The sequence below is a fragment of the Rattus norvegicus genome, chromosome 18 (genome assembly GCF_021556685.1).
Source record: "Rattus norvegicus strain SHRSP/BbbUtx chromosome 18, alternate assembly SHRSP_T2T, whole genome shotgun sequence".
Taxonomy (NCBI): Eukaryota; Metazoa; Chordata; class Mammalia; order Rodentia; family Muridae; genus Rattus; species Rattus norvegicus.
In genome coordinates this window covers 26,240,820-26,267,793 of record NC_141551.1, presented here as the reverse complement: position 1 = coordinate 26,267,793, position 26,974 = coordinate 26,240,820, and the positions used below count along the sequence as shown (strand labels likewise).

At 45.1% G+C, this 26,974-nt stretch overlaps 1 protein-coding gene across 47 annotated transcripts in view; it reads left to right on the top strand.

Moving 5' to 3' along the window:
• Window positions 1-26,974, top strand: part of Fam13b (family with sequence similarity 13, member B) — an 86,684-nt gene continuing 59,710 nt past the window's right edge. For 22 of the 47 annotated variants that reach the window (XM_087592551.1, XM_087592542.1, XM_087592547.1 and 19 more), the window contains exon 1: window positions 20,212-20,504. The gene's annotated coding sequence lies outside the window, so the exon portion shown is untranslated. 47 annotated transcript variants of the gene reach the window in all.

Below are 26,974 nucleotides of genomic sequence, written 5' to 3'. Positions count from 1 at the left end.
AGTCTAAGAAAGCCCCTAGCGCATCGAAGGTGCAACAAGTGCTATAAACTATTAAGGAGCTTATACACGGGAGCAAGCTCCTCCGGCTGTATGTGTGGTCCCAGCAGAGGCCATGTCTGAATGAACAACAATTCAACATAAGCACCATTAGCACAGCCACAGACACATGGGACATGTCAGCCGACTGAGCGAAGGGGCTGAAGAAAACGGGTCTTCAAGTCACCAGAACAGGACCCCCAAGGTGAGTAATATTCTTATATATACACAGCATATACTGGGCACCATTTAAAGCAGGATTTGTGGTCTCCAGAGGATTGCAGTGTCTAGTTCTGTTTTATATTATTAAATCATTCTGCTGTAGGAACTCTGCCTAAAACGGTTCCGCAGAACACCAACAGGTTTGGAAACCGTTGGCTGCAGTCTGGTCTGAGCTGGAAACAGGCCTGGTTCCATGGAGGAAGGTGTCTCAAGTGTGAGCTGCATCATAGAAGAACCCAGTTCACTAAGTGTTGCTGCTTCATAAATCGTTATAGAACCAACAGCAAATAATAATCTTCCAATATCTTGGCATTTAAAAATTATATAAGAGCTGAGGATGTGGCTCAGACGGGCGAATGCAGACTGAACTGGTTCGATGCGTGGCACTTCACAAACGAGGCACAGAGGTGCGTCCCACAAACCAGGCACTGGGCAAGTAGAGGAAGGAGATCAGGCTTTCGTTCTTGGCTATGTGGTGAGTTTGAGATCAGCCTGGGATACAGTAAGTAAATTAATAAATTAACTTAGAAGAAAAGATGTTCCTTATGGTATGGGGCCGGCGGGCCACCTTCCTTAGTCAGCTCGGCATTTTTAACGTCTGTGAGTTTTGTTTCTTGTTTGTAGACTAACTCTTAGGTAAGAGGTAATCGATATTAAGAGTATTACATTTTATTCATTTGTGTGTGTGTAGACATGGGTGCTTGTACACATCAGTGTGTGCGGGGGCGGGGTGGGGAGGGCAAGAGAGCAGTCTGTCAGAGTGGGGTCTCTTCTTCTACCGTGAAGTTCCTGGGGACCAAACTTAGTTTTGTCAGGCTTGGTGGCGAGCGCCTTTACCAGCTGAGTCATCTTGCCAGCCCCTGGGTTAACAGCTTTAACGTGGTGGAAAATACTAGTCTCCTAAACTGTGTCTCCCTTCCTGTGGCTTTAATCACTAAGCAAAGCTTTTCGAGTAGGCAATCCTTTGTTCGTGGTCCCATCAAATACGAGTTTTAATGACCGAGAGACGGGTTTACTGAGTACCTGCCTCACCATGGAATGCCAGCCATAACCTTGGAATTTTTTTTTCTTTTTTTTTTTTTTTTTTGGAGCTGGGAACCAAACCCAGGGCCTTGCGCTTGCTAGGCAAGCGCTCTACCACTGAGCTAAATCCCCAACCCAACCTTGGACTTTTGTCTGATCTCGGTTCCTTGCCTTTTTACAAATCTGGATGCCTTTTGGCAGGTTTCCTGAAAAGATGGAGGGTGCAGTTTGTGAGGATAACTTTTAGAGAATTAGTTGTTAAAGCAAATAAACAAAAAACCAGAGGCTGTTTCTTCCCAATCTTTCCTTGATTTTAAAGTTTAAGACAGGATCTCCAATGGCTGCGTGGAACACACCTTTAACCCCAAAACCCAAGAGGCAGAGGTAAGTGGGTTTCTGCAAACTCAAGGCCAGCTGGTCAACAGAGTGGTGAGGACCCTGCCTCAAATGAAAAACTGGGTTAGGGCTGGAGAGATGGCTCAGCGGTTAAGATCACTGACTGCTCTTCCAGAGGTCCTGAGTTCAATTCCCAGCACCCACATCTGTTATGGGTCTGATGCCCTCTTCTGGTGTGTGTGTGTGTGTGTGTGTGTGTGTGTGTGTGTGTGTGTGTGTGTGAAGACAGCAAGAGTGTACTTATATACATAAAATAAATAATAAATCTTTAAAAAAGAAAAAGGAAAGGTGCAGCGAGCCAGCAGAGGCAGAGGATCTCTGAGCTTGAGGCCAGCCTAGTCTACATAGTGAGCTCCAGGATAGCCAGGGCTACATAGAGAGATCCTGTCTCAAAAACAAAGAATGGGACTGGAGACATGGCTCAGTTGCCACTTGTTGCTCTTGCAGAGGTTCTCTTTCCAGCACCCATATGGTGACTCCAGTCCCAGGGGATCCCATGCTCCCTCTATCCTGTGCAGGCACTGCGTGTATCTGGTGCACAGACATTCATGCAGGCCGAACACTCATACACATACAAACAAGATAATAAAAACAAAACCCAATAGCCAGAGATCTGATTCCCAAGAGCTGGAGTCAGAACACCCTGAATTCTTCCTCAGAATGCTTTGATTCTTGTTAGTTCCTTTTGGCTTTGGTCCTTCTGGCAATTCCACTGCAAATTTAGAAAAAGATCTGAGGATTTGCTCACATCATCTCTGTCTACCTACCCTGTAGGTAGACAATCTGCTGCAGATGGTTCCCAAGTAATTTGGGGGTGGGGGTGGGGATACAGACCTCACAACTGTTGTGGTATATGATATACTTATTGAAAAGTGTGAGAGTGGGCTGGAGAGATGGCTCAGCGGTTAAGAGCACCCGACTGCTCTTTCAGAGGTCCTGAGTTCAATTCCCAGCAACCACATGGTGGCTCACAACCATCTGTAAAGAGATCCGATGCCCTCTTCTGATGTGTCTGAAGACAGCTACAGTGTACTTATATATAATAAATGAATAAAAATAAAAAAAAAAGAAAAGAAAAGTGTGAGAGTAAGGTCTGTTGTTCCCCCAGGTACCCATTTTCCTGATTTGAAAACGAGGCAGTATGGGAAGGAGGATTTCATACATAGCATTGAAGAGGGTTAAAGGCAAGCTTTGCCTGGAGTATTCAGCCAATGGGGGCTCATCCTGATGAGGTAATGTTTTCAGCTGAAGCTTCATTGGCAGCCCTCTCACTACTTGGTGTTCTAAGGGATTCTGGGAAGGGATGTGTTTTCCGGAGCTTGCAACTTCTCTTGCAGCTTCTCACTGGCTCTCTGCTGCCACGTCTGGCAGAGCCGCTGGAAGCTGGTGGCCTCTCAGTAGTGCTTGCCGTCTCATCCCTTTAGTCAGAAACCAGGGTTTTCATGCTGACAGATCCTAGTCCTGGTAACCTTATCCGCAAGTGTTGTGCCTCTTAGCTTTCTCAGAGCCTGGGCAGTGAGTGCTTTACTGGCTAAGCCATCTCCCCACTCCTCATCCTAAGTTTCAAAAGTTGGAGAGTTTTTCTTTTTCTCTCTTTTTTTTCTTTTTAGAGCTGGGGACTGAACCCAGGGCCTTCTGAGCTAAATCCCCAACTAAGGTTGGAGAGTTTTTTTTTTTTTTTCTTTTTTTTCGGAGCTGGGGAACGAACCCAGGGCCTTGTGCTTGGTAGGTCAGCGCTCTACCGCTGAGCTAAATCCCCAATCCCTAAGTTGGAGAGTTTTAAAGTCTAAGACTCTGCTAAGTGTGGTGGCACATGTTTGTAAACCCAGTTTAGGAGGGTGAGGAGGAGAATGCAGAGTTCCAGGCCAGCCAGTGCTGTACAAGCAAGGCTCAGCAGTGCTGCATAGCCATGTCTCAATAACAACATGGTACTACTATACACACACACACACACACACACACACACACACACACACACACACTCACACACACACACACACACACATCTCAACATCAGCAGGGTACTACATGGCCATGTCTGAACAGCATAGTAATATATAGCCATGTTTGAACAGCAACATAGCAACCTGAAATTAATGTGCGTACACCACACACACCATACATATACATATCACACATGTGCACACATAGATATTCACCCACTACATACTTATCACACACATATTCACCCACATACGTAGCACATACCAGGTATACACATACACCACTCACATACATATTCACTCCCTACACATACACACATGTACATCACATACACACACCATGCACATACTACACTATCACATACAAACACCACATTCAAACATACCACACACATATATTCACCCCTATATGCATACCACACACATACATCACATACACATATTCATTCGCTATACACACACCCATGCACACCAACACAAATACACACACATACACACACACATACACACACACACACACACACACACACACACACACACACACACACACACCCCGCTCTGCCATCCCGGTCTCTTTCCAACCCCACCCCACCCACTGACAGAGATCTCACCTGTCTCAGATTAGATTATCAGAAACAGAAGACCAGGAAGGAAGAAGGAAGGATAGAGTCCTGAGGCTCAGGAGTGTTTGCCCAGGGGCTCCAGGCTGAATCCTCGGCCTTAAGACCCTTTTACTGCAAGAGTCAGACGGCATGCTGTGAGAGTGCGGGGAAGCTGACCGTGGTCAGTGCCGGTTGTCAGACACAAAGCTCACTGGCATCCAGCCCACGGCCTGGCTCATTTCTATTTTATAATTGCTGGGCAGAAGTGGGAAGAGCAGCTTGATATGTTTTCATGTATCCATCCATCCATAGTTTCAAACTATTTTCAATTTATTACAAAGTATCTCTCTAATGCTGCTGGAGGAAGAGAATTTAGGGTTTCTCAAATGGGATTCACCTGAGCCTTCTCTCTAAAGGACAATAATTAATGTGCACATAGATCAGAGAATCATTTCTTATATTTTATAGGTTACTCGGATTTTAAGAAACCATGGAGGGGCTGGGGATTTAGCTCAGTGGTAGAGCGCTTACCTAGGAAGCGCAAGGCCCTGGGTTCGGTCCCCAGCTCCGAAAAAAGAACCAAAAAAAAAAAAAAAAAAAAAAAAAAAAGAAACCATGGAGGGGGCACAGCAAAAAACCCCAAAAACCCCAAATAAGAAAATAAGACATGTTAATGTTGCATAGTGTTGTGTTTTGCTCTTAGAGACAGCTTTCCTGTGTATCTCTGGCTGGTCTGGGACGATGTGGCCCAGGCTGACCTTGAACTCACAGCAATCCTACCTCAGCATCCTGACTGTTAGGATTACCGGTGTAAGTCACTGCACCCAGAGGAGATAATTTTAGGACGATCCTTTCACTGTGAGCTATTTAATCAGAGGATTATAAAATAATTACTTTGATTACATTAAGAGAGGCCAAGACTGTCTATTTGTTTAGACTTGTAACTAGAAGTTCATCTAGAGGCCGCTCCACATGCCTTTAATCCCAGCACTCAGGAGGCAGAGGCAGGCAGTTCTCTGAGTTTGAGGCTGGCCTGATCTACAGAGTGAGTGCCAGGATAGCCAGGGCTACACAGAAACCCTGTCTCCAAAAGCAAGCCATGTCTCCAAGCTCAGTATGGTACTGTATTGCAATTTCAGGGTCTCTAGAGGTTGAAGTGGGATTGGAAGTTCAGGCCAATTTAGGCATCGTACTGAGGTCCTGCCTCACAAATAAAAATAAGAGGGGAACTAGGATAAAAGAATAGAAAGCCTGGAAACCCTCAACTCTCTGAAAAAAAGCAAACTTGTCCAGGACTCCATTTTAAAAAAAAATTATAACACATTTGTGGGAGGAAAGCAGACATCTAAAAGCTTATTTGTCAAGCTCTGGGTTCCTGCTTTGACTGTGATTTGGACTGAATGGGGCCAAGGTCTCTATGTTTCTTGGTGTTCCCATTTTATTTATCTTTGACCCTTGTCCTGTGGGCTGGTTCTTTATCTCCTAAGGACAGAGATAATAGGCAGCCAAGTCGGCCTGAGCAGTCTTCCGGGCAGCATTCCTTCTGGTTTCTGGGGAGAGGACCGGATGGTTAAAAGCTCTCTGTGGACTGAAATGAGCACCTTGGGCTGAGCTGGGTGAGTCCCTTCCCTCTGAGATCTCCCTGTGAGTGAAAGGAAGTGTTGGGAATGGCAAAGGAAGTGGAACTTTTAGAGTAAAATTGGCTAGGGCTTGATTAGATTAGAGGTGGTGGTGTATGCTTGTGGTCTTAGCACTCAGAAGGCTGAGGCAGGAGGATTGCTGAGTTTGAGCATGACTGTGCTACATTGCAAGACCCTGTTTTAAAAAATAAAAGCCCCACCTAATGTGCTAACGGCTCATAGCCAAGTGCTCCATATTTATGCTCAATATGAAGGAGTTAAAGGTAGAAAACTAGGCAACAAGGATGGGGAGAATCTCAGAGGTGGCACTTCTGTCCCCAGGGCAGATGTGACCTCAGTGAGTGACACTTATGTCCTGAGAGCTGAGGTGCCCTCACCTTTTGTTACAGAAACTCAGGACAACACAGGCAGAAGCCATTTGCTGCCCCTCAGCCTAATTAGATGAATGTATGTCAGGTGTAGTGGCTTAGCCCAGTAATTCCAGCACTTGGAAGTATAAGGCAGGAGAATTGCTGCCAGTTTGATACTAGCTTGGGCTACATAGTAAGTTCCAGGTCAGCTTGACAGAGTGAGAGCTTGTCTCAAAAAAATTAAAAAGAAAAGAAAGAAATTCTGTACAGTATCTATTGTTGGCCAAAGTTCAAATGTCTACTTTTACTGTCTTGCTTTTTTTTTTCACATTTATTTTATTTTGAAACAAAGTCTCCTGTTGGCCTTCAACTGGCTATGTAGTTAAGGATGACCTTGAATTCCTGATCCTCCTGCTTCTACCTCCGGAGTGTTGGAATTACAGGTGTGTGCCACCACACCCCAGCTAAGTGTCTTGCTTTTCTACCTGGTTTTACTTGGTTGCTAGGAACGTTCTATACAAATATGTGTGTGAATCCCAGCACCTTTTCATGGAAATCAGGAACTAATGTGCTGATAGGGCATATTCCTGAGGAATATGATATGTGAAAAGTAGATGGAAGGTTTGGTGGTGGCACCTACCTTTAATCCCAACACTTCAGAGGCAAAGGCAGGGGGATCTCTGTGAGCTTGAGTGCAATCTGGTTCCAGATTAGCCAGGGCTATGTACATATATGTATGCATACAAACACACACACACACAAACAGACACATACATACACACACACATACATACACACATAAACGGCCATCCATGTACATACATATATACATACATACGCGTACGTACATACATTGTTCTGTCTCACAGAACAGAACGATCCCCCAAAAGTAGATAGAATATTAGGGACACTTTTTTTCTTTTCTTTTTTTTTTTTTTTTCGGGGCTGGGGACCGAACCCAGGACCTTGCGCTTCCTAGGCAAGCACTCTACCACTGAGCCAAATCCCCAACCCCTGGGACACTTTTTTTTTTAAATTTGATATAGGCATGATATAGGCATGTAAAAGGATACACCTCACAAGGTTTACTTTTGTAGGAAAGGGCATAAAATTTAGAGATGGAAAAGATACTTTTTGGCTTGTAACAGTATTTAATTGGGTGTTATGTGCCTAAGTGTGTGTATGTGGATCACATGTGTACAGGAGCTCATGGAAGTTACAGGTGGCTGTGAGCAGCCTTGTGCATGCTGGGATCTGGCCTGGGTTCTCTGTATGCACAGTCAGGAAGCACTCTTAACTGCCCAGCCATCTCTTCCACTGTCTTTTTGGGTTTTTGAGATAGGGTCTCATTCTGTAACTCAGGCTGACCTGGAATTCACTATATATCATGACTGACCTCAAATCCACAGCAATTCTCCAGCCCCAGTCTTCCAAATGCTAGCATTCCAGACATGAGTTGTAATACAGGGCATCCTTGTGTAGCCCAGGCTAGTCTGGAAATTACTATGTAGACCAGGCAGGCCTCAAACTTGCTGTGATCCTCCCATTTCTGAGTGTTGAGTACAGGTGTGTGCCAATATTCTCTGCCATGAGAATTTTTATATGTTGTTACTGGTGTGTGTGTGTGTGTGTGTGTGTGTGTGTGTGTGTGTGTACATGCACACACGCAACCTCACCCATGTTTAACCTGAGTATTGTGACCCTAGGGCCTTAAATATGCTAGGCAAGTGTTCTATTGTCACGAGCTATACCCCACCCTTCATTGCCCACTTTTTATTGCTCTGAATTCCCAATGACTATAATATGGTCATTGTCTGTGCCTAAACCCAGGAATATGTATTACTTAAAACTTCATTCATTCATTCATTCATTCATTCATTCATTCATTCACCTATTTTGTGTGTGTATGTTTGTATAGAGAACAGAGAACCACTTTTCTCCTACCATGTGGGTCCTGCGATGGGTTGTCAGGCTTGGTGGCAGGCATTTTTACCTGTTGGGCCATCTTTCTAGGCCCATATATTCCTTTCCAACTTGTTAAAATGATAAAATTGGGTGTAATATCACTTGGGAGGCAGAGGCAGACAGATCTCTGAGTTCAAAGTCAGCCTGGTCTACAGAGTGAGTTCCACGACAACCTGGCCCACACAGAGAAACCTTGTTTTTAAAAAAGTCAAAGAAGAGAAGGAGGAGGAAGAGGTGGAGGAAGAGAAAGAAGAGGAGGAGGAGGAAGACAGTAATGGAGTGCCCCAAACTTTCGCTCTAAGACCCCCTTTAAGTTCTTGCTATATCTAGCTTCCAACTGGGTGAAGTTTGATGATTCATTCCAGAACCATGAGAATTCAAACTTAAGTAGGAAAGCCTTAACAGGAAAGAACCAGATTAGAAAGTAACTAGAAGGAGAAAGGAGAAGAGGAGGAGGAAGTGGGGCACAGTGCATCGGTGCATCGGCCTCCGGGCTCTTGGAAGGTAGAGATAGAAGGGTCAGAGTTCAAAGTTGTTCCAGGCTGGCTTGAGGTAAATAGAAACCTGACAATAAAAAGGAGAGGACTTCCATTTTATGGTTGTTGGGATTGCCTTTCAGGGCCACTGAATCCAGGTGGGATGTTCTGAAGGCGGCTCATTTGCCTCTGGGTTCCTGAGGGATCAGTGGAAAGGAGCCCTGGCCCCATCAATTCTCCATCAAATGAAGGGTGAGGCTCCTTCCTTCCCTCTTCCAATTTGGGTGTTAATTGTTCCAGCTCTTCTTTTCCAGAAGATTGCAGCTCCCAGGAACTCAGGGTGTCTCTCTTATCAGTCCTTCGAGCACCGTCACTACTGTTCAGGATGACCGTCTTATTCTGACTTTCTACTACACAGTCATGGTTATTATAAAGCTTTTGAGCAATCTTCAATAGCTGGGGCCTATTCAGACCCTCAAATCCTTCTATTACACAGTCATGGTTATTATAAGGCTTTTGAGCAATCTTCAATAGCTGGGGCCTATTCAGACCCTCAAATCCTTCTTCTGAAGTTTCTTTCTAATATCTTGGAAAATTGCTTAACGAAAGAAACGATTGGCTGCTTGCTTTCTTCGTGCACATCTGGGTCTATGGGGATAAACACCCCGTGAGCCTCCTAGATGCTCTCCAGGAACCCACACACAGTTCTAGGGGCCCTTGTACTACCTCAACTACCCTAGACAGAGTGGTAGGTTTTCTAGCAGCTGCCTTAATCCTCTCAAAGGGCCTGTTGAAAGTTTCCCAGCCCTGCCTCCTTACCTTGGTCAGTGCTGGGGTCCTGGTCAGGTTGGGCCAAGGAGAAAACCTCCTCTATCTGGATGCACTGTCCAGTAGTGATCCCTGCCCAATCTGTCTGCTACTCATCCATGAAGAGACTGGAGGAACTGTTGGCAGTTGTCTGAGAGGAACTGTTGGCAGTCATCTGAGGTCGGCTGGCAATAGACTGTCTCGAGGAGGCTAATGAGATCCTGAGTTTTTAGAGAATTTTTGAGGTTTTCCAGTTATACAGATCACTGGTTGAAAAGGAAATATAAACTATGAAAAGGGGGAGACAAAGAACATCCAGGGATTGGGCCCACAGGGGAGGGGGCTCTCCCTTAGAGAGTGGAGGGAAGGGCTACCTCTGCCCCAGGGAAATTTCTCCCAGAGCCCTCATAGCCAGAGCCTCTCTTGAGTGTGTGGAGAGGAGAGGGGACCCAAGGTAGAATATCCAATGTACCCTCCAACATTGCCAGGGGATTTCCTTCTTGGGGTGGGATGGGCATACAAAAGGGAAAAGTCAACTTCCTTCAGTGAATCTGAGAGAACAGGAAGAGGTTTGGGTTTTTCTGGTTAACCCTGCCAAACCAAGAAGATTCAGGTCCCCAAGGAGAGGGCACAGGTCTTAAGCCAAGATAGTGGATCTTGCAGCAGAGAAAGCCATTGGTCAATGTAGGGAAATTGGTCAGGACGGCCTCAGTTTCCAGTCACTATGTTCCAGACAACCTGAACTGCTTGGGACCCAGAGATCTGTCACTGCATCCAGCTGCAAAAGAGGGCTAATCAGTTTCACAGAAGGTCTGGAGTTTCCCACATGAGATTCGGACACCCTAACATTGTCTTGGGGCTGCTCACCCCACATCCTATCACAGCTCTATTCCTTCTAGCCAACAGAATTGAAGAAACCAGAGAGACACACAGACAGGCAGCAGTAAAGACAACCAAGAGTGGCCACTACACAGATTTAAAGCAGGGCTTCCAGTGACATTTCACACAGATCCAGAACACTTGGGTTTGGGCTGTGTCCAGTTTTTCCTAAGTGTACTTCCCAGAAGGTGCCATAGCCAGATCCACCTATCAGGAGACAGATCCAGGAAACATTCTGCAACTTCCTGTCAAGGGTGGAGGCTCGGGAGCCTGTAGGGCACCTGGAGTAAAGACAGGTGAACTTCCTGGGGCCCTGGAATGTCTAGGGGTGTGCACTCCTAGGAACTGTCCTTTCTCTGTGCTGTGCTGTTGCCCCAGAGGTAGTCCAAGACTCCCAGTGTCTTGGTGTCTCAGCCTCTAGAAATGTTGTGAGGTAATTCCATTAGAGAATGTGCAGCCAGCCCCTCTTACAGCTAAATAGAAAGTCTTTATTATTGCCCAGGGAACTTCCCCAAATCATGAAACCCTGACCCTCACAAAAGTCTTTTAATGCACAGAAATCACATCCTGGTTAACATACTTCAGTTAGCAAGAATCGTTAGCAAGAAGTCGAACTACAGAAGCCAAATACCAAGGTTAGTACATTTGGGTTTTTTCCTGGATCCTGGAACTATAATCGAAGACTACATCTTTGATTGATGAGGTCTTTAATCCTATTTTGGTACATGTTGGAGCCTATGTGTTGGGTTTTAAGGTTGGTATAGTGCCTCCGACTTGGTGTCAGTTGTGCTGAGGCCTGAAGTCCTGTTACAAGTTCACAGAACTGTGAGACACCAATCATTCCATCCTGGTAAGGTCACCTTGACTGTAGATTGTACTGCAGCACCACAGCATCTGTCCAGCAAGCAGGGATGATGGCACAGAGTGAACGAAGCTCTGTTTTCTTTTGTGAGCAGCTCCTCTATGAAACAAATGGAGTTGGATTCTGGGGGACACATCTCGAGTCTGAACAAAGAAAGCACTTTCCCCAGTTCCCTTGGTTCCCTTGGAAGCTTCTGGGAAAGTGTCTAAAAATTATAGGTAAATATATTCTGATCTTCAGTACAGAGGAGCAAGCAAGGTTAGAGAGGTGATTGTGTGGGACGCAAAGCCAGCTCTGGAAGATTCCAGTGAATGTAAGTTACTGGGGTGGAAGTGAAAGTCTTAGGCATAACCACAGTGCGTTCACAACAGGCAAGAACCAAGTCCCAAAGGCTAGAATGCAAATGCAGAGTTTACTGCAATGTTTCCAGTGCTAAGAACCAGGCCTGACAGATCACAGGGCTCAGCGACTACTATTTACTGAATGGAGAGATACTCCAGGAGAAAGAAACAAAGACAAGAAGATACAAATTGTCCCCAGCTCCAAAAAAAAAAAAAAAAAAAAAAAGTACAAATTGCAAAACCTTACTATGAAGGCCCAGCTGGTGGCATCCATGCCCATTTAATCCCAGAACTCTGGTAGTAGAGACAAGTGTAGTTCTGGGCCAGCCAGGGCTACGGGCTACATACTGAGATCCTGTAGGGTCTAATGTAGCCTAGGTTGGCTCTGAACTTGCTATGTATTAGAAAGTCTGTCCTTGAACTCTACTCTCAAATGCTGGCACTGGAGGCTTGGGACACTACATTAGATTCTTTCTCTGAGACAGGGTCTCAGCACACAGATTTGGCTGGCCTAGAACTCACTATGTAGATCAGGTTAGCCTTGAACTCATAAACATCTACTTGCTCTGTCTCCCGAGTGCTGAGATTAAAATCATGTGCCAGGCTAATGCTCTTAATCTCTCAATGACTGCTTTCGCACTATCTCCAGTTGCACCCTGTGGTAGGACTTAGTAGACTAAGCATCTGGACTATCAGTTTGCCACGGACAGGCTCCCATGAGAGATGGATGAAAAGGAGTCTGGATGGCCAGACACGCCAGACCCTCAGGCTCTCTGAGGTAGAGATGGGCTCTGCAGAACCGTAAGACCATTTCAGGTTGAGAAGCAGACAAGGGTTTTTATTGTTCTGTGAAGGTCACCATCTGAGGCTCTGTAAACTTTGTTTCCCTACATGAGTACAAGGAGAGGGAGAGAAAGAAAGGAACATCACTTGTTGATATTTAACTTCTCTATTTCTAAAAATATTGTTAAATTGTAGAAAATAGATGACCGTAGGCATTTCATCAAGAAGCCAAAACCAATTTGTCTACAGCAAATGCACACATTATTGTTGTACAAAGAATTCCAAATTATTAGACCAAAAAATGTGGACTTGGCAAAAACTAGTGTTACTGTCAATTGTCCCAGCTCCTCAAACTGGTGGGGCTGGGAGTGGATACAGCATCGGAAATCTACATTGTGTTGACTTTGGTCCTAGTCCAAAGCCATTCTATTTCAGAGGGATGTATGATGAAGCCTTCCCAGGGCAGAGATCATTAATTCTCCAGCACATCATAATAGTTGCTCAGGAAATATGTATTAAGGAAGTAAATGACACAAGCACTGCTTTGGGTTGCTAAGGGCAGAACAGTATCGGCCATTATTTTGGATGCTGGCGTGGGACACAGAGTGCTGTGCACTCTGGAACAGTCTCTCCTCTTTGCAGCTAGGAATTTTTGTTGTTGGTGGTGAAGAACACACATTCTTGGCACTGATACACGGTCCTGGGCACAGTGGCACAGACAGGCTCTTGTCCTCAGAGAGGCAGCAGTGTCGTGCTCTCATGGTGAGTTGCTTCTCCTTTATCAGAAGACTGTAGTTTTGGTGGGTTCCCTTCTCTCTTCACAAGAGAGAAGAGCTTCGAGGAAGGGGAATTAATGAGCTAAGTTTGATTGACTTGCATAGCATTGCACGGCTCTTTGAGAATCAGAGTTGACAATCTCTGCCCCTATCGGGCAACGCCTCATCCTTTCCCCAAACGGCCCGTGTTTTCTCCTCCATCTCTAGAGCCACCCTTATCTTACAAGCAGACAATGTGACCATCCTTCTAACTGGGGAGACAGCTCTTTTCTTTTCCCTTTCTCTTGTCTTCTCCTCCCTTCCCTTCCCCTGCACTCCCTCCTTATGCTCTTTCTCCCTCTCTGAGACAGGCTCTTTCTAGGTAGTGAGACTAGGTTTGAACTTACTGTGTAGCCCAGGCTTGCACTGGCTACCCTGTCTCTGCTCCTGAGCACTGGCAAGTATTCCCCCTCTCTCCAGTGATTTGATATATATATATCTTACCTCTGAGATATATAATGTTTGAGTTCAGAGAAGGATGGAATACTTTTCTACTGTGCTAAAAAGTCATCTCAAAAAGAAAAGATAAAAGATATCCCATTTCTTTTTTTTACTCCACACCCCAGATATCCCATTTCTTTTTTTTTTTTTTTTTTTTTTTAAGATTTATTCATTTATTATATATAAGTACACTGTAGCTGTCTTCAGATACACCAGAAGAGGGCATCAGATCTCTTTACAGATGGTTGTGAGCCACCCTGTGGTTGCTGGGAATTGAACTCATGACCTCTGGAAGAGCAGTCGGGTGCTCTTAACCGCTGAGCCATCTCTCCAGCCCCAGATATCCCATTTCTAAAATGACTTTCCTCACTTGGATTAACTTAGGGGTCCCTAGAAACACACACGCTTTGTCACTTCTCATCCTGGCTAAAAAGCTGTAGTTTCGACACTAGAAATATATGAAAGTTTGAGGTCTAGCCCAGCATAATGACATACACCTGTAATCCCAACACTTAGGAGGTGAGGAAAGCAGGAATATCAGGAATTCAAGGCCAGCCTGGTCTACATGAGACTGTCTTAGAAATGAAAGGAAGGAAAAAAAAACCCAAACTAAAACAAAACATACTTCTATGCCTATAGGTAAAGCATTTATAAGAAAAAAGAAAATCTATGTAATTTGGGGAGATGACTGACAAGTTTATAGAACTTTTATATTACATCAGAAGTTATATTCTCAGCCAAGGGAGATGCTTAGCTGGCAAAAGTACTTGGAGCCAAGCTTGATGAATCCCAGGACCCATATTTTGGAAGGAAAGAACTGATTCCTGCAAGTCGTCTCTGATCTCTATGAAACCATATGCCCCCCTCCCCCCAGCAAGTAAATCAGTGTTAAAAAAAATCCCCATCTTGATTGTGAAACATCCTGTGCTGTGTGTGAGAGTCAGCAGCAGCCCTGGTAGTTACTACTGCGCCTGTCCAGATTTATCTACCAACGACACGTCTGGGCAGTGGCCCCACACTTGTCCTTGTTGAGAACTATTTTCTAATTAAAAGCACTCATTTATTCTTCATCTGTCTGGGAGGGTGGGCAGTGTGCTGCGGCTCAAATGTGGAGGTCAGAGGACAACATTATACAACATTATAAAGTCAGTTCGCTCCTTCTACCTTAGTCCGGCTCTGGGGATTGAACTCAGGTCACTAGGCTTGCATGGAGCTATCTTGACCACTGGTGAAGTACTGTTGAAGGAAAGTAAAGCTTATGAATATAGTGTTTTTGCTCAGATCACAGGAATTAGGGGAGAGAAACCATGACAGGGTGGGCTGGCCTCTGAAGTTATAAAATGTCCATCAGGAAACATTAACTGATCACATGGAAAAGACCCTTTTTGCTCCTTTCCTCTCTCTTCTCCCTGTGGCTCTAGCTAGCAAGGCCGGGGAGGAAGAGGAGAAGGAAGAGTAGGTATGTCCCCAGCTGGAGAAGAGGGAAAAGGTTCATGTTCTTGTGATTTAGCCACCACAGGACTTTCTATTCCTAAGGGGAATAAAACTCATGGAACTTTCTTGGCTTTTCAATTAGGTTATGATGATTTCACTGTACAGATTCAAAGGAATGGCAAAAGAATGTTGTTTTTTTTTTTTTTTTTTTTTTTTTTTTTTGGTTCTTTTTTTTTTTCGGAGCTGGGGGCCGAACCCAGCGCCTTGCGCTTCCTAGGTAAGCGCTCTACCACTGAGCTAAATCCCCAGCCCCAAGAATGTTGTTTTAAATGAAAGAAAAGTCACCATGTGCACACATGGTTAGGTCAGAGAGCAACGCTGGGGGTCAGCTCTTTCCTCCCACCTTGCTGAGGCAGGGGCTCTCACTTCTGCTGCTCTGCTACACCAGGTGAGCTGGCCCCCGAGCTCCCAGGCATCTCTCATCCTGATAAAGGGGTGTTGGGATTACAGATGTATGTATCCAGCTTTTTGTGGGTTTTGGGGACTGAGCCCAGGTCCTTAGCTTGTGTAGCTTGTGTTTTTACTGCGGAGCCATCCTCATGGCTACTCTGTTTGTTTTTGTGAGAAAGGTTCCCTGAGTAGTTCTGGCTGCCCTGAGCTCACAGCAGCCTCAAGTCTTTGCTTCCCAATGAGACCTTAGGCCTGTGCCATTGCTTCTGACCAAACTCTGTTTTTATTTTAGAGATTATATCCCATGAGCTCTGCATACTGGATACTCTAATTATTAAGATCCAGAATTTGTTTTCTAAGACATGTCTTTGAATATCCCAGGGGGAAGATGGTCAGTGAATCAAATCACTTGTTTTTTGAAAACCTGTACTTTAATATGAGGTATCTACCCAGGGGCAAGCAGGCAGCTAGCATCTTGGGCTTTATACAAAGAACCTACTGTAGCCAGTTGTGGCCATCAGGGCCATGTAAGTGGGGACCAGGCAGCCTCTGTGTTCCCTCAGGCATTACTCGGGACTTCTAGTTGCTTGTGATTAAGCTTTTGAAGTATCATGCTGTCCTATTTTCCAACCATGGACTTTTATAGGTAAAGGCATTATTCAAAATGTTTAGCTTGGTGGGATTTTTTTCTTAAAAACATTTTAACATTTACTTACTTACTTACTATGTGTTTGTGACACTGTATGGGCAGGGCTCAGAGGACAACCTGTGGGAGTTTTCTCTCTATGGTGTAGGTTCTGTATATCGGACTCAGGTCACCAGGAGTGGAAGCAAGTGCTTCACCTGCTGGGCCTTCTCACTGGCCCAGTAGTGGTGGGATTTTCAGTTTTAACAGAGTTTCATACTTCTGTGAAAATTTCCAGTGTTTTAAAAATCTTCTAAGAATTTGGAAATGTCTGACAGAAATTAATATGGGTGTATTCCAGGGGTTGGGGATTTAGCTCAGTGGCCTAGCAAGCTCAAGGCCCTGGGTTTGGTCCCCAGCTCCGGAAAAAAAAAAAAAGAAAAAAAAATATGGGTGTATTCCCAGAAATCGTTATTTGAAGAAATGTTGTAAAAACTGAAAATGTATTTCTTTTGCCAATGGATCTTTTAAGAAAAGATCGGTTCCTTGAGAATTTCATACAATGTCTTTTGATCCTATTTACCCTTTGCCCTCACTCCATCCAGATCCTCACTCCTTGCCTACCAACCTATCCTTGTGTCCTTTTTTAAAATTAAAAAAAATTTTTTTTTGAGACAGGTTCTCTTTCTCTAGCCCTGGCTGGCCTGGAACTCACAGAGATGTACTTGCCCAGTGCTGGGATTAAAGCCCTGTGCCATCACACCAGTCTGTTGTTTTGTTTTAGACAGGGTTTCTCTGTGTAGCCTTGGCTGTGCTAGAACTCTGTAGACCAGGCTGACCTCCAGAGATCTGCCTGCCTCTCTGCCTTCCGAGTGCTGGGATTAAAAGCTTTTGCCGGGGTTGGGGATTTAGCTCAGTAGTAGAGCGCTTGCCTAGGAAGCCCAAGACCCTGGGTTCGGTCCCAGCTCCGAAAAAAAGAACCAAAAGAAAAAAAAAAAGCTTTTGCCACCACCCATCAGAATAAAGCCTAGAATTCCAAAGCAGTCTCTAAGTACTAACCAGGTTGACCCTGCTTAGCCTCTGAGATTGGATGCGATCTGTCAATTTCAGAGAGGGAGGGTCACAGACTTGTTGGCCTTTTTTGATTCTGGGTCTCATCTTGTCTGGGCTTGTCTCAAATCATAATACTTGAGGATGGTCTTGAACTTCTGATTTTCCTTCCTCCACCTCTGGAGTGTTGGCATCACAGGACTGAGCCACCATGTGTGAGCTCAACAGGTAGTATTCCTCTCTTAAGTCAGTTAACACACTGTTCTCTTTCCAAAGCAAACAAATATTTAAAGAAGGATACAAGGTTAAATGCCAACTGCATCTCGACTGAACTGCTATGAAACAGGCTTTGGTCATTGGTTTGGCAGAATTGTCTTTACATTTGTGGTGCGTGTGTGTGTGTGTGTGTGTGTGTGTGTGTGTGTGTGTGTGTGTGTGTGAACAATTTGTAGAAGTTCTTTTGTTTGTCCACCATGTAGGTACCAGGATCAAAATCAAGTTGTCAGACTTGACAGCAGCATCCTTACCTGCTAAACTATCTTTGTTGGCCTAGTTTGGCAGATTTGGAAACCTAAATTTCTCTTGCTCAGATTTAATTAGGTTTCAAGGAACTAATTTGGATAGAACCACCTCAAAATTCAGCCCAGTGGATGGACCCTAATTTGTCAATTATGCTGAGAATACGCTAAGCAGGTAAAGCTGGCCGGCTGTCACCTGTGTGCCCTGGACTATTTTGCTGCATGTTTTCAGAGCTCCTTTGAGTAGTGAAAAGGCTGTTTGCTGAGTTTGACATTGGACCACGGGGCTCTGTGTTTATCCAGGATATACAGAATTTAATTTTGCTAGGATATAAACTTCCTGGAGGGAAGGATTTTATTCACTAATGTGTCCAAAGAGATTATAGCTATTTGTTCAATAAGTATGAATTAAAAGACTGTATGAGGATTAAATGTTTTTTTTTCCCCTTGAGCCTTGAATGATGCTCATGACTGTAATTCTAGGCCGGGGATGCTGAGACAGGCAGATCCATGAGTTCTGGATCAGCCTGGGCTACAGAATGCACATCTGCCTCACAAACAAAACAAACATTGTGTGTGTGTGTGTGTGTGTGTGTGTGTGTGTGTGTGTACTGGGAACTAAGCTGCTAAAGTGTTTATCCACTGACCTGTACCTCAGTGCTTTGAATTAGGATTTTTGCCATGATATTGGATATATGATCCTGGTCATTAGAACCAGCTATCTTTCTGGACAGAGTGGGAATTACACTACACTACACACACACACACACACCCCACAAATGCTTTAAGAATTTTTATTTATTTATTTATTTATTTTTTTGGTTCTTTTTTTTCGGAGCTGGGGACCGAACCCAGGGCCTTGCGCTTCCTGGGTAAGCACTCTACCACTGAGCTAAATCCGCAGCCCAAGAATTTTATTTTTAATTATGTGTGTCTGTACATGTGAATGAAGGTGCTTAAGAACCCACAGTAACAATAGTGTCAGATTCCCTTGGACCTAGAGTTACAGGCAGTAACTTAGCTGCCTAACTTGAGTGCTGTGAATCAAACTCAGTTTTTGTAGAAGAGCAGGAAAAGCTCCAGAGCCATGTCTCCAGCTCCAATAGTATATTCTTACTCAGATGCTATGGTTCTAGACTTGTGGACCACACCCTTTAGTTATGACTGCATTACCTGGGCATGTGACCCTGAGGTTACAGATCATTTCAGTCTCTCATGAAGTTTGGGAGCCACTTTGGTCTCTGTAACATTTACAGATAGATCATTGCATAGGGTGACTTTTTAATAATTTATTTTTATTTTATGAGCATTATACTAGCGTTTTGACTACATATATACATCTGTGTGAGGGTGTCAGATCTCCTGGAACTGGAGTTACAGACAGGTGTGAGCTGCCATGTGGGTGCTGGGAATTGAACCTGGGTCCTCTGGAAGAGCAGCCAATGTTCTTAACGTCTGAGTCATCACTCTAGCCTTCTATGACTTTTTATAAATCTTTGTGGGTTTTTGGGACAAGGTAGCCCAGGTTACCTTAAACTCATTATGTAGTCCAGGTTGGCCTTGAACTTCTACTCCTTCAGCCTTACCCCATAAATGCTGGGATTGCAGACGTGGGGTACCATACCTGGCTGATCACTTTCCATAAATCCCGTGTCAAGGTCTGTGAGGTTTTCTTTTGTTCTTTATTTTCCAGGACAAAGGCTGGCAGGGAATTGTGGTGGTTTGTTTTTTTATTATTTTTGTTGTCTTTTGAGGAAGCTCGGGACGGTTTTCTACTTGTTATTCAGTGTAGGTTGGTCTCCAATTGGAGGTGATCCTCCTGCCTCAGCTTCCAGAGTGCTGAGGTTACGGAGGGATGACTCCACACCCCCTGTAGTGGTTTATATTTTTTAGAGACTGCGTTTTTTTCCTCAAAGCCACTAACAGAAGAAATGATGTAATCATATTACTGAGGATGTGAGGGAGCTGCAAGGTTGGTTTACGTAGTCACATAAGCAAGGTCATAATCCTAGGACAACTCCTCTCTTCCTGACCTATAGCTCTGATTTAGTACCAGAAGTTTTCTGTGAGCAAGAAGTCTATTAACGGCCATATTCTGACCCCTCTGGGAGCCACGGCTCGTTAATCTCTCTGAAGTCTAGGTCAGGTACTTTGGTAGAGCAGGGTGGGGGTGGGATAGAGAGAAAGGGGCGAGGCACAGCCCCAGGTATCCCTCATCTGACCCAAATCGCTGGCAATAAGAAAATGTAACACTTGGGCCTGACGGGCAGCTTCTCGGAACGTTTACGGAATTCTGTTAGAGATACCTGGATCTTCTGCGGGGCCTGGGGCACAGCTTAACAGAGACGAGGCACCCCTCAGTTTCCCCTTTATCCCTCCTGAGTCCTCCCACTCCCAACGTTCCTCGGCTCCCGTCCAGTCCAGGACCTTGGAACCCACGAGTGGGCGGGCCAGAGCCGCCGCGGTCCAGCGCCGAATCCGGGTTGACCCGGGCGCCGCGAGCTCGCCCCGCCTCCCGCGTCACTTCCGGCCCGGCCGCTCGCCCTCCGCCCTGTTCCCCTCCCGCTCGCCGTTAGGGAGGCTCTGCGCCTCAGCCGCCACCGCCTCCGCCGCCGCTCCCGCCCACTTCTCCGCGTCTGCCGCCGCCGCTGCCCGGGGTCTCCGGGGGTCGCTACCGGGCTGGCCCCGCGCCACTGCAGTCGCTTCAGCCTCGCGCTAGAGGCCGCTTCGGGAGGAGACCCGCCGGCCGCCGTGCCACTTAGGGCCTCAGTTCTCGCCTTGTCGACGTCGCCAAGGGTTCTGGAGAAGCGGCCAAGGCCGGGCAACGGGGCTTCGCGGTTCCAACGGTGGGTAAACGGGCGGGTGCCCGGCACTGCGCATGCGCAGCTGGTCGCCGCGGCGGCCCTTCCCCCAACCGGGGACTCTGCGGCTGCCAGGCAGCCCCGGGTCCCACCCGCGGCGGCCGCTGGGCGATGCCGTTCGGGTTCTGGGAGATGCGAGGCGCAGCCCCGGTGGACATTCGGTCGAGTGGGTTTCTTTTCTGCTGGGAAGAGGAAGAACAGGCGGTGGCCCTGGTTGTCGGGGGGTGTGGCAGTCTTGGGTTTCCAGCCGCTGCAGTGCGCGCAAACGGGTGTGTGTGCCTCACCTCTCAGCCTCGCCTGCCCACCAGCTTTGTGCCACTTCTGCGCCCACTTCCTTCAAGCTGGGCAGAGGAGTTGATGCAGGTCAAAAAAAAAAAAAAGTGGTTTATTCCGGGCTCAGAGCTCAGCTGCGTCCCTTTTTTACGGTCACGTGAGATGAGTGGCTGCTGACTTCCCTTAAGTCGCTCAGAGAATATAGCCAAAATTGGGCTGTTGGAGCACTGGGACCTCATTTAGAAGGCACTCAGCCAGAGCCAGGCCTGAGGGGTCCCTATGTAGGGCGTCAAGTTTCAGATGGGGCGCCCAGCTAGATCAGATGATAGGAAGTAGAATCAGTTGGCACACTCGCCTAGTGGGAACTGTTAAACTCTTCTTTGTTTGTAATCAATTTAACCCAAACTGACTTAGAAAAAGCTGTTGCATAATTTCATCCGGTTCCCTGGTAGGCCTTCTAATCAGCCAAACTGAAAATGGCAACCACAGCTGCAGTATATCTGGCTATGTAACGTTAAATAGCGGTGGCATGTAAGTTTTTAGGGGCTATTAAAGGACAGTTTTGAATGTTAACTTTCTGTTCTTGGGTTAGTGTGAATTTGTGCCTTTAACTTCCCACTTTGTAACCTGAAGTGGTTTCGCCTGGGTTTTCACAGGCACTGTGCACTTAGTAGATACTTGTTGAATAATCTGGTCATTTCATTTGTCTTTTAGTGTCTCCCCTTCATCCTTTTGAATTAGGATAGTTTCTCCAGTTTTACCAGTTAGGTATCTGTAACACTGTTGAAGTCCTTGCAGTATGTAGAAGGGTCTACTGTGGTGACATTATCTTTATTGAATAAAGTAACTTACATCATGCTTCACCACCACCACCACCACCACCACCATCAGCAGCATCATCATTGTGTTTTAGGACAGAAAATGACTGAATTAAAGAATGATTTACCAGTATTGCCCCAAGAATAAAACGACAGTTTTATTTTGAGACATGGTCTCTTGGAAGTCTGACTTATCCAGCTGAGGAAGAATGACCTCCAACCCCCGACCCTCCTGCAAGTGTTAAGGTTGAAAGCATGCACCACCATACTAGGATTCAGATTCTTTTTTAAAACATTGTTTGTAATTGTTTATTGTTTGTGTCTTCTTGTTCCATGGCAAACATTGCAGGCCAAAGCACAGCTCTCAGGAGTTCTCTCTATACCATGGATTCTGGGGTAGAACTCAGGTCAGCAGGCTCTGTGGCAAGTGCCTTTACTCCTTAAGTCTCCTCTCTAATCTTCAAATTATGTACATAAAGTTTACCATTTCACAGTTGACATACAGCTTTAATTTTTGAGATGTTCTCTTTCTGCATCCCTGGCTGGTCCCACTCAAAAAATTGTTCTGAAGCTGCCTGGGTGCTGGGATTTCATTACAGCTGGGCACTACCATATCCAGCTGTAACACTGGTTTCCCTTCATAACCCCACTAGGTTCTGCCCGGAGTGTGTGTACCCATTCCAATCCTCAAAAAGCAAACAACCAAACAAGCAAAAAACCCCAAACCATCCAAAACAAATCACCAAAACCCCCAGGTGTGTGTGACTTTATAGGCTGCAGACATTTGGTCTAGGTGTTCTTCCTGACCTTGGACTTCTTTCTTCTGTCTTCATTGTTGAGGTTACAAGCTTGCAATGCCAGTTTCTGTGGTGTTCGGGACTGACAGGGCTTTGTGCTCTGAGGCACATTTTTAGCTTCTCCTGTGCTTTTGATTTGTGTTTCTCTAAAGACTGGTCAAAGGCCACTTCTAAACATTTACCTGTGTGTAGGTGTAGGTTTTGTGCCGTGGTGTATGTAGAGGTTGGTCATAGGACAGCTTTGTGGAATTGGTTCATTCCTTCCACTTTTTTTTTTTTTTTAAATCTTTTTTTAAAGATTTATTTATTTATTATATATAAGTTCACTGTAGCTGTCTTCAGACACACTAGAAGAGGGCATCGGATCTCTTTACAGATGGTTGTGAGCCACCATGTGGTTGCTGGGAATTGAACTCATGACCTCTGGAAGAGCAGTTGGGTGCTCTTAACCGCTGAGCCATCTCTCCAGCCCCACTTTTTTTTTTTAAAGATTTATTTTATTACTATGAGTACACTGCTGCTCTCTTCAGACACACCAGAAGAGGGCGTTAGATTCCATTTCAGTTGGCTGTGAGCCACCATGTGGTTGCTGGGAATTGAATTCTGGACCTCTGGAAGTACAGTCAGTGCTCTTAACCGCTGAGCCATCTCTCCAGCCCTTCTTCCACTTTTTTTTTTTTTTTCTTTTTTCTTTTTTTCGGAGCTGGGGACCGAACCCAGGGCCTTGCGCTTGCTAGGCAAGTGCTCTGCCGCTGAGCTAAATCTCCAACCCCCCTCCTTCCACTTTTTAAAACCTTTTTATGTTCATGGATGTTTTGCCTGGAAGTAAGTCTGCACTGTGTGCATGCCTGGTGCCCCTGGAGGCCAGAACTCCTGGGACTGGGTGCTAGGACTGGAACCTGGGTCCTCTGGAAGAGCTGCTAGTGCTCTATCCATTGAGCTCTCTGAAGCTCTCCTTTCACCTTTTTGTTGGTTCTGGAGATTAAACTGGGATTGCCAGGCTTGTGGGGCAGCGAGTAAAGGTACTTTATACACATGAGCCATCTCGATGGTCCCAGGATAGCTTTTCTGTGCTTACTGCCCTAGTTAGGTTTCTCTTGATGGGATAGAACAGCATTACCAACAGCTCGGGCGTGCAGGAAAGGGTTCGTGTGGCCTTACTGACGGAAGTGTTTCCTTGAGGGAAGTCAGGACAGGAACTTGAGGCAGAACTGAAGTAGAGGTCATGGGGAGAATGCTGCTTATTGGCTTGCTCCTGGCTTGCTCATCCTGCTTTCTTATACAACCCAAGACCACCCTTCTTGTGGAATGGCACTTAACCTTAGTGGATTAGGTTCTCCCACATCAATCATTAATCTAGAAAGTGCTCCACAGACTTGCCCACAGGCCGATCTGGGTCCCGCCTTCCCAGATGACCCTGGCCTCTGTCAAGTTGACAAAGAACAAATAGCTAGCACACTTACATTTGATATTTTTGGAGAAACAAAAGGTGTAGTATTTTTATTTTCTGTATGGGTTAATTTTTTTTTAAACCTAACATTTCTGAACGAATGAATTACTGAAAATTAATTATATATATAGCATCCCATTTTATATAGCATTTGTTTTTACAGATAAGCAGCAAAGTAGCTGATTTTGTTTTTATATTTATTTATTTATTTTTTGAGATGATTCTCCCTGTAGCTCTTGCTGTCCTAGAATTCTTTTTGTAGACTAGGCTAGCTTCAAACTCAATGATCTGCCTGCCTCTGCTCCTGAGTGCTAAGATTAAAGACGTGCACTACCACCTCCTAGCTTGAGTTTATATTTGGAAAAGGATCTTAGCTTAAATTTAGACTAGATATATCGATACCAAGAATCTGTTTCTGTCACATCAGTATTAAAAAGGCATACTTGGTAATATACTCTAAGCATGTCTAGGAGATCCAGGGCAGTCTTGTTTATGATTGGTTTCTAGGCTACCCGGGGCTGTATAGTGAGACTCACTGCCTGAAAAACAAAACCAATCAATGAAGAAATATATTTCAGGTAAATCTTTGTTAATAAAGTATATTTGTAGCATGCCAAGAACATGGGAGAAGTTAATAGCCTAGAAAGAGGAAGTGTGGAATGTAGAGATGAGCTTGCCTACCATTCATATTCCCAACGTGAGTGCATTGGAGCTTCTCCAAGAGAGAGCAGAAGGTTAATTTGTGAGTAGCTGTTGTTAACTAGAAATGGGAAGAATGAAAGATTTGGAGTAGAGTATAATACCTGTCACTTTAATGCAACTACTCGATTCACATGACAAAACAAGTGGGAGTCAGTCAGTGGCTTCGTGGTGCGTTAAGGAATATGGAAGCAGCAGCTCCAGTGGGATCTATGTTTGTCAGCTAGAAAGGCAATCCCCTTCAAAGGCAGCTGCAGCTTCAGTCACAAGCTCTGGAAGGTGACCAGTTTTGTCAGCTCTCTGAGCCTTTCTTTTTTTTCCTCCTTACCTTACCAAATGGTTGAAGGATTCTGATGGGTAGTGAACTGGAAAGTACTGGAAATGATAGCATCAGTTCAAATACTTGGATTCTACTGTTGGTTAGTTTAGAAGTGGAAACAAAAGTGAAGTAGTCTTCTTCTTTTTTTTCTTTTCTTTTCTTTTCTTTTTTTTTTTTTTTTTTGGAGCTGGGGACCGAACCCAGGGCGCTCTATCGGTGCTGCTTTTGTATGTGTGTGCAGAGCTGTATGTGCGTAGTGCACATATGGGCGGGATGCTAGTGTTCCTGTGTGAGTATTCATTTGAAGGCTGAGACAACTTGGAACATTGTTTCTCAGGAGCCAGCCACTTTGATTTTTGAGTTAGTCTTTCACTGGGAGCTGGGGCTTGTGGATTATGCTAGGCTAGCTTGTCTGCTATGGAGCCCCTGGGATCTCTCTGCCTCCCCAGCACTGTGATTACTTGGGCATGCCACCATGCCTGGCTTTTTATGTGGGTGCTAGGGATGGCCTTCTTGGATGAGCACTTAACTCTCCTCAGTCCCCACCTTTCCTTTGTTTTGTTTTTCCAAAGGTATTTTTTTGCCAGCTGTGTAAAAATGAGAAAAGCTTCCATTTCTGGAAACCCATTTGTCTGAGTTAAGTTATAGAATTCCTATAATATCTTTTTGTATTAAAACAAGTACATTGTAGTTTTATATTTAAAAAAATTAAATGAATTAGCCAAGTATGGTTTCATAGCACTCAGGAGGATGAAACAGGGGGGTCTTAAATTTTTGGCCAGTCTTGACTACATAGTATGACTGTCTTTAGGAAGAAAAACAAAAAAGATGGGTTGGAGAGATGATTCAGTGGTTAAGAGCACTTACTGCTCTTTAGAGAACCTGAATTAGCTTTCCAGAATCCACATTGGGTGGCTCACAGCTGCCTGAAACTCCAGTTACAGGGCATCCAATGTCTTCTGGCATCTGCAGTCTCACACAAGCACATTCTCATTCTCTCTCTCTCTCTCTCTCTCTCTCTCTCTCTCTCTCTCTCTCACAAGCACATTCTCATTCTCTCTCTCTCTCTCTCTCTCTCTCTCTCTCTCTCTCACACACACACACACACACACACACACACACACACACACACACACACACACACAAATAATTTTTCCCGGGGGTTGGGGATTTAGCTCAGTGGTAGAGCAGTAGAGCCCTTGCCTAGGAAGCGCAGGCCCTGGGTTCGGTCCCCAGCTCCGAAAAAAAGAACAACAAAAAAAAAATAATTTTTCCCCCCAAGACAGAGTTTCACTGTAGCCTTGGCTATCCTGGAACTCACTTTGTAGGCCAGGCTGGCCTCAAACTTAGAGATCCACCTGCTTCTGCCTCTAGTGCTGGAACCAAAGGCAGTGTGACTTTTTTTGCAATCAGCTTTTAGTACAGTTTAAATTTCATTCTGTTTCTGTGTGTCTTCCCTCTCTTTCTCTTTCCATGTCCCCCTTCCCTCCGTTCCCCCCCTCCTGTGTGTGCATGTATGGGGGGCGGTGTCAGAGGACAACTTTCAGGAGTTGGTTCTCTTTTGACCAAATGGGTCGTCCCTAGGATCAAATTCAGGGCATTAGGTTTGGCAACAAGTACCTTTACCCCCTTTAAGCCCAAGCTCTGGGTTGTGATCCCTTTGGGAGTTGTATACCAGATATTCTGCATATCAAATACTTACATTATGATTCATAACAGCATAATTACAGTTATATTAGAGGATTGAGAATCACAGCTCTAGCCTTTTTAGTTTCTTCTTTTTCTTTTCTTTTTTTTCGGAGCTGGGGACCGAACCCAGGCCTTTTTAGTTTCTTAATGTATTACATCTGTATATGCTGTTAATTAGTGTATCATTCACAACTCTGCTTTAGAAATACAAGTTACATGTAGTTATGTGTTCTTAACTCCCAGCCCCACCCGAAATACAGAGCTTTGGGCAGTGGAAAACAGTTGAGAAATTTTGTGCATTTGAATGATTAGAATTGGCTGGGAAGCAGAGGCAGGATGATCTCTGTGAACTTGAGGCCACCCAGGTCTATATAGTGAGACCCTAGTTTGTTTGTTTGTTTGTTTGTTTG